Source organism: Solanum dulcamara, chromosome 7 (genome assembly GCF_947179165.1).
Source record: "Solanum dulcamara chromosome 7, daSolDulc1.2, whole genome shotgun sequence".
NCBI lineage: Eukaryota > Viridiplantae > Streptophyta > Magnoliopsida > Solanales > Solanaceae > Solanum > Solanum dulcamara.
This window is the reverse complement of record NC_077243.1, coordinates 23,907,658-23,920,608: the sequence shown is the minus strand read 5'-3', so window position 1 is coordinate 23,920,608 and position 12,951 is coordinate 23,907,658. Positions and strand designations below refer to the sequence as shown.

At 36.3% G+C, this 12,951-nt stretch overlaps 1 long non-coding RNA gene and 1 pseudogene across 1 annotated transcript; both read right to left on the bottom strand.

Moving 5' to 3' along the window:
* Nucleotides 1–452: 452 nt before the first annotated feature.
* Nucleotides 453–5,222, bottom strand: LOC129894619 (uncharacterized; annotated as a pseudogene).
* Nucleotides 5,223–5,555: 333 nt separating this feature from the next.
* On the bottom strand, nt 5,556–11,952 carry LOC129896422 (uncharacterized). Its single transcript, XR_008767971.1, has 3 exons — nt 11,872–11,952; nt 11,660–11,791; nt 5,556–6,058 (listed from the first exon to the last, which is right to left on the bottom strand). It is a non-coding gene; the product is annotated as an uncharacterized LOC129896422 (long non-coding RNA).
* Between the last annotated feature and the right edge of the window lie 999 nt (nt 11,953–12,951).

Genomic DNA, 12,951 nt, shown 5'->3' with positions numbered 1-12,951 from the left:
ACTTCAATGTCTCAAACTGTCTTTCATAGTATTCCTTTTCTCCTATAATCAGTAAAAAAGTAGTCAAAAGAGGACTGAGGATGTTAAAGATATGAGCTTTTCATATAGCTTCTATTGAGTCCTAATTTAACATCAAACAGTACTTAGTCTACAGAAAAGGAAAATTACCACTTTTTTCCTTGCCAAGAACATGTTTCTTGGGATGTTACTCTTCATATCCCAACCTAAAATCTTAACTTTTCCTTATACTTCACAACATAAAGTAGCAGCTAAAGCAACAATATTTTTTAAATAACAACTAAAAGAAGCAAGATTTTGACTCCAAAAATGGAAACACAGAAACTAAAAAGTTTACAAAACCAAAACCTACAATAACACAAGACTTGAGCACTTTATCTGGAAGCCTTAACAAAAAATTATGCCTTAGTGACTTATTAAATGAGTTTCGCCGGCTGAAACCAAGAAAAGCTTTCCCAAAAGTGTCCTATAGATAATGATGAGGTTGTTGATAGCTTATCAGAAGCCTTCACTAGTTTTCAGTAAATAGATAACACAAAAAACTTCCAACAATCTTCCACTTACTGTTGATAACTAAAGTACTTCTTGTTGGCCATAGGCCATAGCTTTGTTGGATTCGGCATCTCTAAAGCCATGGAAAGCTTTCCAGAAAACATTTCAGTTGTTGGATTTTCCTAATAACTAGTCCAACTTTTAATGTAACTATTTTCTACACGAAGATAACAATTTATTATATTCCAAAAGAGCAAGAGAAAGTACCTGTTGCATTCTAGTCATAATAGCAGCCATTTGTTCTAGGAACATCTTGTCTACCTCGCCTTTCATGTGTTCACGCTCCTCTTCTAATTTTTTCTGCAAATCTTCTTTCATATTCTTTTTTAAATCAGCAGTCATTTGTTCATGTTCTTCTTGTAACTTTCGATCCATATCAGCTTGCATCTCTTGACGAATACTTTCCATTGCCGAAGATACACTTGCCTCTATGTCTGACTGATGTAGTTGAGTCTTTTTAGGAGGCTTCTTTCCATATCCTTTTCCCCGAACATAGCCTGATCTCTCACTGAGAACCGATGATAAAATCTCATCCCTAGTCATGGGATGCTCGATCTCTTCAGATTGTTGTTCAACAACAAGTTGTTGAAGCTGACCCTACAATAACATTTAATTATTTCACCAAAACATAACGCACATATTGAAAGTAACTTTGGACTTTCTTTGGTCCAGCTTTTGGACTTCTTCCAATGCAAACATGTATTCCGAGAAGCAAACTTCCCTGCAGATACATTGTCCAAATGCAGTCATATGCTTGAAAATACACAATATTTCTATAATTTTCAGCAACTACCACAATAAACTACGGGCTACATCAAGTTGGACAAGCTAGGGATGGCAAGTTTTAGAAGAAGAAAACTCAACCTCCTTGAACTCTTCTTACAGCTTTAGTGTTCTAACTTCTTCTTCTTCAATTTGGATGTCTCTATTTCATAGCTATATCGACTTTGAAGATTTAATAGTTAGGACCTTTGTAAAGGGGAGAGTCCCTCATTTATAGCTTTCCTAGACTAAACAACTTATCATTAGAGATAAGGACTAGAGTAGGTATTTCTGCTCTGTTTCTGCTGTACAGGTACATTACAGACCTGCAACACTTGATACAGCACTTGGAATTCCTCTCTTGTTTGCTTCCATTGTGCAGGTAAATAAAGTATTGCAGCACTTTATGACTTTGTTGTCGAATTGCAGCATACATCTAGAACCTGCAGGTTGATTTAGCATGGTGCAATGGAGTGGATTACTACATCAACAACTAAGTTTACTGCAGAGCTACAATATCCAACAATAAATACTTCAACTACACAACCATGTACACATCTACAATACAACCATACTTGGAACCTTTAGCATCCAACAACCTGCAACACCTTACAATAGTCATCCTCATCTTCACCTTCAGAACCTGCAGAAATATGGGGCAGAAACTGCAGCTGCAGTTAAGTCCTCAATGGTGTTCTTATTTCCATGTCTTCAAGGGTGTTTATTTACATAGACAAAGAAACTTTACAGCTGATGTTTTGCCCAAACACAGCCACAAATCCAAAGAAGAAAGATTACATATTGAAGTAGACAAGGTGAATTAATGACTATCTTGAGAAGAAGTTGTCTCCAAAAAAAAAGAATAAAGTAACTTGTAGTAGATCAAAAAGATAACAAGGTAATGTCTTTAGGGAATTACATGAATCTGTTGGGATTGCGGATCCAACCATACACGTTCTCCGTTGTCTTTTTTTACGTGTATGCTGAATCTCCCAGACTTTATCTGGTGTGTCTTTTTCTCCCGATTCAGGATTTCTCTACAATATAGTTCAATAACAAAAAAAATATATAAGCAAATAATCATACAAATAACAAGAAGTATATGTAATTATAGAAGAACAAATGTGTTTTCATCGTAGCTTCCTCTACTTCTGCAAATGATCGCGTCCCACAAGAATGCTTAGTTATCTATTTTTCTCTATTTTTTTTGTTTCTCTCACTAACAACCTGTAATAAGTCAAGAGATCAAAAAATATTTATGCTAGTCTAGATAGCTACTGAAATATGTCTTGTTTTCCATGTAAGCATATGTCTAAGATTATAGAGTGGGCAACAATGTTTTGGTTATAATAAAGTTACCTTGAATTTCTCACTGCCAAAATACTTAACTAGGTATTTCCAGTCCTCCAACTCAACATCCTCAGGTCGATGAGACAATCTTTCTTCATCAGTATTATAGGCAGAGTAAGAATTATGCAATCGAGCTTTCCATGCCCTAAAAAGTCTTTGCATAGTGCTTATCACAAAGCCTTGTAACTTATGTTCTCGCAGTCCACCACAAAATTCAAATTTGTCCTGAACATATTATAATATTAAATTTGATAAATTAAGTAATTTAAAGACAATACAAAATGGAAAGTAATTTATTACCTTAACCTTATACCACATTGCTTCTCCATGTTTTAAAACAATCTTTTGCCAATTTCCATCTCGAAATGAGATGCTGCTCCTCATGATCAAGCCACAGTAATTAACAATATCTCTAGCACCAGAACCCACAGCTCTATCAATGTCATCTGGAATAATTATATTGATTTTTCCTCCGTACTTGGTTTTAATATCAACCGTCTTAGATTTATATTTTCCTCTTCCTCTCTTTTTATTGATGCGAGAAACTGCAAAGCAATAATATGGTGATCTTGAGAACTATATGCAATCATGGCATCTTATCATCTCCACTAAAAGCTTGCAGATTCATGGCATCTTATCACGAAAACATCTTTTGTTAACCAATTATCCTCTTCTTTTTTCAACTTAAAGATACATAAAAATTTGAGCTTATATATTTTAAGAAACAGATCAAACGAAGATTATTAAATAAGTGTCTATATCTGCACCCAAGAAAGAACGAAACTAGTTAAGCCTCTGTCAAGTATGAAAACTAGCAGATGAAGGGAACTAGCAGAACTAGAAGAAGAGAAACTGCCAGCATTTTAAGTTAATTTACTTTGCTGCAGAACACCACCCATTAGTCTATTAGATCCTTGTAAATTTAAATTTCCAGAACCAAGACCAAGCACAGACAATTCTGCACCACTAGCTAGGGACGTGGACTAACCTGCACCAGTTTCAACCTCCGGGGAGGGGCTTACACTTTCTTCTAGAGTTCTGGATGATTGTGTCTCTGGAGATGTTCTTTGGATAGGGTCATTTGATATTTGGCTTATCTGCTGAGGTCCTTGCCTTGGGTTAGATGATTGTTCTGTCTGTAGAGGTCCTTGCCTTGGTGGTATTTGTGGCTGAGATGCAGTTCCAGCAAGACTTTCTCATCCTTGAAAATTTCCACGTCCAGTTCTTATACCACCTCTTCCACTTTTACCTCGTCCAGTTCCTTTCATTTCCTGCAACATGATTAAAAAGGAGAAGCATAAGATTCAGAAATTAAAAATGATAAAACATATATCTACCAGATAAAGAAAACATCAAATACACAACACTTCTACAATCTCCAGCAGCTACCACAGGAAACAAAAGGCTACATCAAGATGGACAAGCTAGGAATGGCAAGTTTCAGAAGGAAAACTCTGAAAAGGATCAAACTATCCTCTTGACTGATCTTATTCTCAATGTGTAATAGACTTTTTATGAGTATTCTGTTTTATTTCTTCTTATTCCATCTAGTTATTTCCCATTGTAAGGAGAGAGTCTCCCTTGTTTACTGCTTCAGTAGAACTAAGAACATACTGCTAGAAGTAAGAGCTAGAGTAGTTATCACTTGCATATGCCACAATACAGCAGCAACAGTGACTGCAACTGATCAATAGCAACAGCCACTCAGCAACAGCAACAGAGACTAGAAGCAACCAGCAACCTTCAACAAATACACCATGCTACACCAAAATGACTCCAGATTATGCAAGATTATAGCAAATACAACTCCTGCAGAACCCAAGAAGTTTCAGCTCAAAAGGATAATTAGAGACGTTAGTCGAACGACCTTGAAAAAGTTAGCCGACTTAAGTCTCAAGATGGAGCATTTCATAAATTGGAACTTCCAGCTTGTGGAAAAGGCCTCCAAAAGTTGCAGGATTACAGAAAATACTGTATTTGCAGAGCCCAAGAAGTTTTAACTCAAACAGACAATTGGAGACGTTAGTCGTGCGACCTTGAAAAAGTTAGCCGGCTTCAAAGCACTCTTGGAGGTCCTTTCCCTTTTGTTAGCTTGTGCAAGTTCTTTCTTGTTTTTGTTTATTGGTTTGTGCAGATACACCACAATACAGAACCTGGAATGCTTTAACAACAGTAACAACAAGAGGAGACACACCAACAATAATTGTACTTCCAATGTTTCTGCTGTACAGCACTCTTGGAAGTATCCTGCAACTTTGAGCCTTGTGTTGGAATTGCAGCATCTGAGATTGGATTGCCTGCACCAACAACTACCTTTATACCTGTAACAGCTCAAGAACATCACATGTAGATGCTACAGCAGCAGCAACTATATTACAGAGATGCAGCAACAACAACATAAGAATGCTGTAGAGATGCAGCACAGGAATCAGCAATGGGATTTCTCCTTTAGTTTGTCTATCTTGTGCAGGTACTCTGAAGAGATGATCCTGATCACAAGGAAGGGTCTCCTCTTGGGAGTAGCTAGCAACAACAAACATCTTAACCCCCTCTACTATGGAAGTAACATGGAGCTACCCAAGGACCTACAGCAGCCTATGACCAAGCCACAACAGGGTATGATGTGTAGGGTGATTGGGATCATGTGGACCTGCACCAAGGCCTCCAAAGCTTGCAGGATTGCAGCAAATACTATAGGGGCAAGGCCCAAGAAGTCTCATCTCAAACGGATAATTGGAGACGTTAGGCGAGTGACCTTGAAAAAGCCAGCTGCCTTAAGCCTAAAGAGGGAGCAATTTGCTATTTGGAAACTCCAACTTGTGCAAAATGCCTCAAAATCTTGCAGGAAAAAATAAAAGCATGTTTGTGCAAGTCTCAAGGAGTTTCAGCTCAATCGGATAATTGTAGACGTTAGGCGAGCGACCTTGAAAAAGCAAACAGGCTCCAAAACACTCTTAGAGGTCCTTTCTATTTTGCTAGCTTGTGCAAGTTCTTTCTTGCTTTTGTTTGTTTGTTGTATTGTTGCAGGTTACTGGAGTGATACATCAACATGCATTAACAACAACTACATGGAGGACATCAAAGATACAACCACCAAATCAAATAGAAACTCCAAGACTGCTATAGGCCCATCCTGGTTTTTCTGTCTTGTTGGCTGGTTGTTTTCCTTTGATGGTTTTTTTATAGGTACAACAGCTAATGGGTCACCTTGGCAAATAAAAGGCATCAACATAGAGACAGCAGCCTTCCAAGATAGGACCTCACCAACACATCAGCTCTCCACCCATGCCAATTCCTTGACTGCAACACCTGCAGCAGATCCATTGCACCCCAAAACTCTTGAAGCTCACTGCTCTTCAACATGCACTAATAACAACTACATAGAGGACATCAAAGATACAACCACCAAATCAAACATCTCCACTATAGCCTCATTGATGGAAATGTAACACATTGATTAAACTTAAAATGATGATTATATTTACAAAGTTGCAGATACAAGCGTTATGAATTAATTTTATGTCAACCTAATCAAAATAAAATACAGAAAACTTATCAAAACAAGATGTAGACAGATATACAGTCGTCTCTGTTAAGCAATCTTCAAAAGGATGTATCACTGTCATCTCCATCATTATCATCAATTAACTCTTCTTCGCTTTCTTCATTCTCAGATACATCTATATTATTGTCATTAATAAAATCATCATCCTGATTTTCTTCATCATTAGTAAGCAAAACAGTTTGTGGTTCAATATCATCCCTATGTAAAGACACCGCAATATCAATTTCTTGGTCATTGATACTCAAGATATTACATTCCACTTCCTCTTGTTGATAAACTTCTTCATTTATTAATTCTTCTTTAACTTCAGGCATACTGAAAAGGTCACGGGGATTTGTCTTTACAACAACGAGCCAATCTTTATCAATCGTGTCATTCAAGTAAACAACTTGCTCAGATTGAGATGCCAGCACAAATGGCTCATTTGTATTCAAAGCACAATGAGTATTCACACTTGTAAACCCATAACTGTCAATCTTATATCCTCTTCCTAGGCGAGCCACATCCCACCAATGACACTTGAATAGATAAACTTTTCTATTTCCCACATAACGCAACTCATAAATGTCCTCCAATACACCATAATACTCCTTATTAGAGTCTGCATCATCTCTCCTAACAAGTACTCCACTATTCTGTGTTTTTCTCACAAGTTCTTTTGTTTGAAACCTAAATCCATTCACCATAAATATTGAATATCGATGCACCAATGGTTCTGGACCGACGGCTAAGCTTATGAGCTCATCTGTTGCGCGTCCTTGTGCAGATAGTACAAATATCTATAAAAACAAATAAGATTTGTTCATATCGATATGCCAACACTAATAGTAAAGTGTTATTTTAGTGAACACTTACACGTGCACGAAACCAATCAATAAACTCATTATTATGCATCCCATGAGATGTCGTTGAACCTTGTATTTCAATCTCTTTCATGTATTCCCTACATTTTGTGTTGGTTAAGATTACTTAAATTATCTTAATGTGAAATTATATTTGAATTAATAAGATACTTACTCCATGAATTTTGAAACCTCTTCGCAATTTTGAAGAACATACATACATGCTTGGTTGAACTCATAATGAGGTAGTTTCTTTCGCACTGAAGCCCCTTTTGTTTGCCCACTTAATTTAAATATAGACATCCCACCATGTAATTCAAATCCATCATCATTTCTTGTTGGTTGATTGAACTTGGTTGAGATATTTTTTAAATATCGTGAGTAAAATGTAAGGTTTTCCCTTGCCATATGACCTTCAGCAATTGACCCTTCTAGATGACCTGGGTTGCGAACATCTCCCTTAAGTGTTCGCAAATACCTACATATAGATTTCTCATCAATAGAGTTATAGAATATGATAGTTTAAAAATATTGGTTTTCAATATATAGAATAAGATGTTACCTCTCAATAGGGTACATATCCCGGTATTGAACTGGTCCACCAAGTTTTGCCTCTCTTGCCAAGTGTATTGGCAAATGAATCATGATATCAAAAAATGCCGGAGGAAAAACCATTTGAAGTTTGCATAATATGATAGGAATTTGAGCTTCTAGGATATCAAGATCTTCAATTTTTAGGCACTTAGCATATAGATTCTTGAAAAATTTACCTAAGGCTATAATTGGTTCACACACTTCCTTAAGTAACAAACCACGTATAGCTACGGGTAAAATATCTTGCAATAATACATGATGATCATGACACTTCAATCCATGTATTTTTTTTCAAGTACATTAACACACCTTGAAATATTTGATGAAAAGGCATCTGGAACCTTGAAATTAGCTAAGAAATTGCATAACTTCAACTTCTCTTGAGGGGATAATGCATAGCAAGCTGCCGGCAACAAAATATTATCCCCGTCCTCAATTGGATGCAACCCTTGCCTAATACCAAGGTCCACCAAATCATATCTACTTTTCAATGTGTCCTTTGTCTTACCAACCATACTCATCACAGTTGATAAAATATTGTCGGATACATTTCTTTCTATGTGCATCAATCAAGGTTATGTCTTAACTTAAGACTCTTCCAATAAGGTAATTGAAAAAATATACTTTTCTTCTTCCAATTATAAGCATTGTTAGAAACATTACGCTTTCACTTTTGCACTTTACCAAAACTCACATTGCCCAACTCATGTAATTGTATAAGTGCTTCATCACCTGTTAAAGGGCTAGGTGCGATCCCCATTTCCACTTTCCCATCAAATAACATCCTATTTTTACAGAATGGATGGTTCATGGGAAGGAAGAAACGATGCCCCATATAACACAATTTGTTGCATAAGGAAATTGATTGTGTGTCTTTATGGCAACAGGGACATGCAAGCTTGCCTTTAGTTGACCATCCTAAAAGGTTTCCATATTTTGGAAAGTTATTAATCGTCCAGAGCAGAGCCACACGCATAAGAAAATTAGATTTTGAGTGTGCATCATAAGTCTCCACCCCATCCCATAATTCCTTCAACTCATCAATCATTGGTTGTAAATATACATCAATATCATTCCATGGAGACTTAGGTCCTGGAATAAGAAGTGTCATCATGAAATATGGATCTTTCATGCAATCCCATGGTGGCAAATTATATGTAACTAGAATGACAGGCCATATACTATGATTGGAACTCATATTTCCAAAAGGTTGAAACCCATCACTTGCTAAACCTAATCGTACATTTCTTAACTCAGCTAAAAACGTAGGATGGCGCTCATTGAAAGATTTCCATTCTATTGAGTCAGATGGATGACGCATGATACCGTCATCAATATTCTCCTCCTTGTGCCACCTCATCTTCTTTGATGTCTCTTTTGCCATGTATAATCTTTGAAGCCTTGGTTTGATTGGAAAATATCGCAACACTTTATGAGCTACTTTCTTGCCTTTGGGTTTTACTGACTTCCATCTAGACTTGCCACACTTAGGACATGATTGAGCATTGACATAATCGCTCCAATATAAAATACAATCATTCTGGCATGCATCTATTTTGGTATATCCCAAGCCTAGGTCACGAAGAACTTTCTTTGCTTCATAGAAAGAACTAGGTACAAATGACCCCTCGGGAAGAACTTCTTTAAAGAACCTTAATAACTCATCCATCGATTTGTTGCTCCAATGGTTAAGTGACTTCAAGTGAAGTAATTTAACAACAAAAGACAACTTTGAGACTTTTGTACAACCAGGATAAAGTTTTGTCTTACCATCTTCTAACAATTTGTAGAACTTTGTAGCATGCATATTTGGCTCTTCATTTCCCTTCGAATAAGTAGCATTATTATCCAGATTCATATATCCACAAGCATCATGGATCATTTGAGTAATGTCATCCTCTTCAGCGCTATCAACTTCTACTTCATCATTAAGTGCGACATTAGAATTTTCAACTCTAACCAACACTTCTCCATGCAAGTCCCACACCTTATAAGAATCCCAGAATCCCTTCTTCAATAAGTCTACTCTTATATCAATTCTTAGCTTAAACACAGTGTTCATACATCCTTTACAAGGACATTGAATCATAGTGTTCACCTTGGGTTGACTGAATGCCCAATTAAGAAAACCTTCTACTCCGTCTCTATATTTTTGGTCAACTCTATTCCTAATATTCAACCAACTTTTATCCATTCCTATTTCAATAAAAAAATCAATAAGTTAATTAATTCAATTATTCATAATGATAAATATTGGACAGAGAAGTACTGAGAAATAAATTTACAGGAAAATATCAATAATGAGGTTGTGACTAGAAGTTGGAAATTCTCACAATCAAATGCTAATAATAAAAAGGGAGCGTAGATCACATATGATTGTGACTAGCACAACTTACTGTGTTTGCAGTGATTATCTTGCAAAGTACAAGTAAATATTCAGTTGTGCTATTGAGCCTCATATACAATGGCACTTACTGTGCTGTGCTACAGACACTCTTTCCAAGCACAGCCATATAGTTGACAAGTTGTATCAAGCCTACAATTTTCAGCAACTTCCTAAGGAGACAAGGGGGTACTACATACTAGACAAACTGGAATGTCAAGTTTCAGAAGGCAAAAGCTGAAGAGGATCATGGAACCCCCTTAAATGAGCTGCAGACTATCTCAAGAGGAAGCACCATGAGCTCTTCTTCTAATTTTCTTTTGTTTCTTTCTTTTTTTGTGTTCTCTCTTCTTTTTTTCTTTTTTGAGGCTATGTATTTCCTTGAAGTTATAGCCTCTTTGAAGAATCCTTATTTAGGATTATATTGCAAAGGGGAGAGTCTCCCTTATTTTATGGTTTTCCTAGATACTTTGTATCGAGAGGAGTCCTCTCATATATGCTTAGCTACCTAGGATTCATTGTTCTCTATTATCTACTACTGTGCAGGTACATTGCAAATCTGTAGAAGCTGTAGGTTGTGACTAAACCACCTAGGAGAAAATGTTGTGGATAAGATCACCAACTACAGAAACACTGCAGAGCTGCAGCACAAACCTGGAGGATGCTGCAGCAATTAATATAGAATTGCAGCTCCTTGTACAATTCAGAGCTGCAACATCCAACAACAAAGTCACACAACAACTTGAAATACCCTGTAGAACTGAAGCAGTACAATGCAGGTAATAAAAAGTTCAACTTGGATGATCTCATGGCCTTTTCTAAGCAACGGGTAATGAATTTGTTCGTATTAGTAGCACTTTTCTGATGCACTCACAGTTTACGTAGTTGTTTTAATCAAAAACGCAAATGGACTGTCTACTAGTAAAAAGCTTTTTTCACATAATAGACCAATCGATAATTTATAATCTTCTCTTTTTCACATTCTAATAGCACCAAATTCTTAATTTATCAACTATCTACTGCACAATAATGTCAATCTCATATCTCGCCTCCAAATTATATAATTATACGGTTATTGTTATTCCTACAATTTTTAAGTATTATCATATCTTTTTGTAGCTCACAAAAGATAAGGACAAATACTAGAATTCTCCATACATTCTGCGGCTATTTACAGTGAGTCTTATCGACTCTACACATCTCCAGAAAATAAAACTTCAAATAAAGAGAATCGATTGATCAGCTAACTAGACAGAACTGCACAAAGTATAAAAAATAAATCTCTGTAAACAAATTGTGAATACTTCTTTCTCCAACAAAGGTGTCAATTCTTTAACTAGTCAAAACCACAAATCCATGAAGAGATAAAGACGTAAACAACGAAGAGACTCTCGATTTCAAGATAGATTTTCCAATGTGCAATCCAAATGTAGGACTTCCATCAACAGACATAGAAACACCCACACAGAGGATATCGAGAATACAAAATACAAAATACAAATGAGAATATAGAATTTCAGCTTCTAGTTTACCTCGCAAGATCGAGAATACAAAATACAAAAACATCTTTAGAACTTTAAGCTTTTAACTTACCTCGAACTAATTTTCAAAACTTCAAATGGGCGAACTGGTTCAATCCTTTAGAACTTCGAACTTCTTACGCTCACAGTGATTTTCAAACTAGGAACTCTCTTCCTTCTCCATCGACTTTAGAGAACCCCATTCCTACAAAATTCAAGTGGGTTATAGAAATTACATGTAAAATCTTAAAATACATAAACCTAGAAACGGATTTGAGCACATACCTGATGAAATACATACTTTATAGAACCCTATTAGTCAAAAATTGAAGAATATTCAGCAAAAAGGAACCTTATTCATATATATATTTCACCAACAGATCGACACTACTTGTTCCTATAAATCGAGCAAAGAGGAACCTCTGTTAGCAGTGTTGTCTCTGTTTTTCTTTCCTCCGATCCCTTTTTCCCAAATCTATATAATTTTTTTTTTGTTTAGGTTTGTGCAAGAGCTGATGAGAATGGCCTTTAGTTTAGCAGCTAAGAGATGATCTTTTAATATCTCAAAGCTTGCCAAATTTTTACAGATTGTTTAGTTTATTTTTCTTTTAAATTTAATTTAGTTGGATTAACATTAGCGGCGACTAGGTCTCTATAAAATCTTATTTGAGGCGACATTTGAAAATTTGCTACTAAATATTTAGCGCCCAAATTTTATTTTAGCGGGACTTTATAATTTGCGAATTAGTGACAACTATTAGCAGCGACACAAAATAAGTCGCCACTGAAACTAAACATTTTGGAACAACCATAAATGTCCCTACTGAATATGAAGCTTTTGTAGCAACAAGTAGGGTCGCCACTAAATCTCGCCACAATAAGTCTTATTTCTTGTAGTGTCTAGGAGGCTTATCGTCGAGTATGACCATTATCGATCAAAAGTATATCCTTTGCGAAGCTATCACCCTCAGATTTGGCATTTCATCACCTATATGTCATGGGAATTAGAGACATGAGTACTGAGTCAAATTCTATGGCTGCTACTTCTCCATTGACTCAGCATTATGAGCCTCCTGGTGTATCAAATTCACCTCCACCTCCTCCGGATGCTGCATTTGATGAGTCGCTTGATCTAGCACTTGGGTAGAAGGACAGACTCGGGAGAGTCATGATTGAGCCTGATGGATCATCGTAAGTTTTTTATTTTGTTTATTTCTTTATTGTTAATTTATAATACTTGAACTAACATGTTTGTCTTACAGGTGGCATCCTTCTAAACCAACTTTCAGGGCTCTACAAGAGAGTGTTTGCAGGCTCTATACAGAGCCCTATCACTCTTGGAGCGTGATTCCAAATAGGATACAA